General features: G+C 34.2%; 1 pseudogene; it reads right to left on the reverse strand.

Moving 5' to 3' along the window:
* Nucleotides 1-2380: 2380 nt before the first annotated feature.
* Nucleotides 2381-3586, reverse strand: LOC100634703 (ATP-dependent DNA helicase PIF1-like; annotated as a pseudogene).
* Between the last annotated feature and the right edge of the window lie 471 nt (nt 3587-4057).

Consider the following 4057-nt stretch of genomic DNA (forward strand, 5'->3'; position numbering starts at 1 on the left):
ATAATATTTTGTATTATTTTCTTAATATTCAATTTAAGTGAATGATTGAGGTAGACTAGACATTCTGTTTACAACATTATTACCAAGCGCTAGCGCTTGGTATGGGGCTTTACTAGAATGCGGATCAGTGGGGCCTGCCTGAAATACGGATCAACGCGGATCAAATGCGGATCGGGCTGAAATGCGGATCAACGCGGAACGCTCGCGGATCTCTATTGAAACTTGACTGATCTGTCTGAAAGAATGATATCTATGCATCAGGAGGGAATTTTTATTAGCTCTATTTAAGTTTTTGATAAGAACTTCATCATTTTAGCAGTTTCAGAACAGGTAGGCTGTTTATGATCATTAGATCTATGTCAATAATATTCGTTGATTACATTTACTATAGTGTCAGTTTTATTGACAGTTAGAGCTGATATAATAGTTTCAATTAGACTATAAAACTTCATAGTAACGTAGTTGCTAGTAATTTTCATGACAGTTAGATCTATATAAGTTGATTATTGTTTCATTAAGACTATGAAGCATTTTGGTGGGGTGATTACAGTTTCTTTTTTATATACAGTATCTACTTGAGCTGACCATAACTTCAAAATTTATGTGTGAATGTGATTCAGAACAATAACATCTTATAATGGATCCTTTAAGAAATAATTATAATAAATTCATAAGTTTTTAATGACACAGTGATATTATAGCTTTAACACAATAGCAAACTGCTGCAGCAGCTGATATATGAACTGAATATTTCAAACTTTGATTGAATAGGAATAACAAAAGAATTTTTATTTTACCACGAGAAATGAAAGTATAACTGTCTCTATTGCAACACATTAATGCTCTGAATTTTTATGTAGACAGCTATAGTCATACACAAGGTAGTGCAGACTGTGAAATGTTTCTGGTTATGAATCACCACTGATAAGGGGAGAAATACAATCTTCATTATAACATTAATGCATACTATTTTATAATGGCATTGCAGGCGTATGGAAGTTTTATAGCTTTATAAAATGTACTCCATTCCAATTTAAAAATTATTTGATGTTATTAAAAGTCATTAATTTTCAAGTTAGTTCATACATACATTTCCCATTTACAGTACAAATTTATTTAAACTGCTATAGATCCCTTATCAAGTGAATTTTATTCACATGATTTATATTTCTTATACATTCATCTCACTTTAATTAGATTTTGCAATTATAAAACCAAAGCATATAGTACACTGAAATTGGGAAATACAATGAGATTAAATCAATAAACAAAAGGAATGAGTAACAATAGCTAATAGTAAAATTTTAAGAGACTACGACTGTGAATGATTGATGGAATGAATAAATAATAATAGTAGTTAGCTGAATAATGATAGTAAAGATTAAAAATATAATAATTGTATAAGTCATGCAGAATGAATAATAATAATTAGAAAATAACAGTGATAAAGTAAAAAAAAACAAAGACTGAAATTCCCAGACAATGGTCCACATAGTCATCTATGTTGAACTTGGGGGGTACAGCCATGATAGCACTTTAAAATAACTTGACTTGTCTCTTGACTGCATGAAGGCACACTGAGCTAATGTTGAGTGTGTTGACTGCTCAGTAGTTAGATCTAGTAGTAGTCTGTTTTCTCATTATCACAGGCAATGGTTGCATGTTTACAAAAGTTGAAGAGAATAGCTCAAGAGGATATCAGCTTATCTGTAGATCTCAACTGTCATAAAACACAGGCTAATATTATCGACATAGTGATCATAAGCATCAGCTTACCTGCATGTGCTGAAACTGCAAGGATGATAAAGTTCCTATCAAAGACTCAAATAGAGCTGATAAATTTCTCTCCTGATGCATAGCTATCATTCTTGCAGAAAGATCCGTGTAGTTTCCGTGTTGTTCCGTACTTCAATACAGATCCGCGAGCGTTCCGCGTTGATCCGCATTTCAGCCTGATCCGCATTTGATCCGCGTGGATCCGTATTTCAGGCAGGCCCCCCTGACCAGTGTTCTTACTCGTGATAGAGCAACGTAAGCCATCCCTGCACTAAATACGTTTTCAGACAGATCAATGATTGCATTATCTAGTGACAGTCCCTGGCATTTGTGTATGGTAACAGCAAAAGCTAATATTAAAGGAAACTGGCTTCTATACACAAACACATTTTTCATTACCATAAACTTTCTCTTCACTTTTTCAATCTCACAAGGAGGCAGTTATTCTATCAAAATTAACTGTTATGCGTGTCTCTGAAATGGCCTGCACTGTACCAAGTGCTCCATTCACTAATCCCTTTTCAACATTTACATTACAACGCAACATTACTCTAACCTCCACAGCCAATTTTAATTTGGCTTCTAAACCACCAGTATTGTTAATATCTTTATTTAATTCTTTTAACTTTTTCTCAACCTTTATTTCTAAATTATCATCATCTTTTTTCCTACGTACATGTACCGGTATGTTGCCAGTACCATCAATTAAATTTGTGGCTCTTATTTTCACGGTTGCATGCATGGACTTGGTAGATTAGCCAGCATTGTTTCATTAAATTCTTTGCACATATCTCCTTTTGGAAACAGGCAAACTGGGGCATTACCATCCTGTTGTAATATTTTAAATTTTTTCTCAACGGGTGTCAAAAATACCCTTTCAGAAAGTGTAGCGAGAGTCTGATCATCTGGAAAGCCCCGTCTCACTTTGTCCAACATTTCAGAAAATTTCTGGTCGGTTTTTTGTCTTTCGTTTATAGTCAATTCATCATAGGTGACAGTATCACACCATATATTTACTGCACCCATACTACCAAGTCTGTATTTCAGTGTTGATGCTGTTACTTTGTCAAACACTGGTTTGCCACGAACTGGTGGCAATTGAAGGATGTCACCAACAAAGAGGACATTCTTACCACCAAACCATTCGTCTGATTCAAATAAGTCATTTATTCTCATGTGTATGTAAGTGAGATTGAGGCTAGAAACCATGGACACTTCATCAATGATTACCATTTTCAGATCCTGAAGTTCTGTTTTCATTACTTTGTGACTAGCCTTTGGTATTGAACGAGTATGAGGCACACTGTCCATCGTGTTCTATTGGCAGCTGAAACAGTCTGTGTGCCGTTACACCTCCCACATTGTAAGCTGCTAAACCTGTTGGAGCACAGACTGCACATGTCTGTTTGGTCAGTGTTGACCAGAGGCTTTTCACTGTAGTGCTTTAATTGCCTCAATAAGAAAAGATTTACCGGTGCCACCCACACCACTGATAAACATGTGCAACGGTTTTACACTTTCTGATTGCTCTTTCTCTTGTTTTGATTTATTTTTGTATTCAATTTGCCTCAAATGATGAGATTTTACGTGATCAAAGATGCGTTTTTGATCTTTATTTAGCATCGATTCTCTCTCTTGTAGAGTGAGACCAGATCCAGTGTCCATATCTCTCACGTCATTCATTGCATCTTTAATCTGTCCCATCAATTGTGGATCGTCGTCTTCCACATCATTTTCCTCTTCTCTGTTTGCTGCTCTGGCATCTTGTATGTCTTTTAATTTCTCTCTACATTTGAGCAACTTTCTGAATTTCTCATTTAATTTTAATCAAAATTAGTTCAAACTTTCTACGCTACATGAGAACATGCATATGTATCAAAAAAAATTATAAAAATTGAAAATATTTTTCCCTTCATTTTTGACAAAATATGGCTCGTGACCCTGTACTATATAGTACAGGGACTTTGGTCCAATTTTTGAGCAAATTTAAAAAATTTTTAAAAATTCAATTTTAATCAAAATTAGTTCAAACTTTCTACGCCACACGAAAACATGTATATGTACCAAAAAGAATTATAAAAATGGAGAATTCTCTCCTTTTAGTTTTGGTGAAATTTGTCCTTGACCCTGTACTATTATAGTTCAGAGACTTTGGCACGATTTTAGAGCAACTTTTAAATTTATCATTACAATCATTATTAATATTATTTATTTATTTCAGGTGCCCCATAAAACCTGCTCACAAGATAAGGTATTATCTTATTGTATTGTATAAATGAAG

This window comes from Amphimedon queenslandica, unplaced genomic scaffold, assembly GCF_000090795.2.
Source record: "Amphimedon queenslandica unplaced genomic scaffold, v1.1 AMPQUscaffold_13060, whole genome shotgun sequence".
Classification (NCBI taxonomy): Eukaryota; Metazoa; Porifera; class Demospongiae; order Haplosclerida; family Niphatidae; genus Amphimedon; species Amphimedon queenslandica.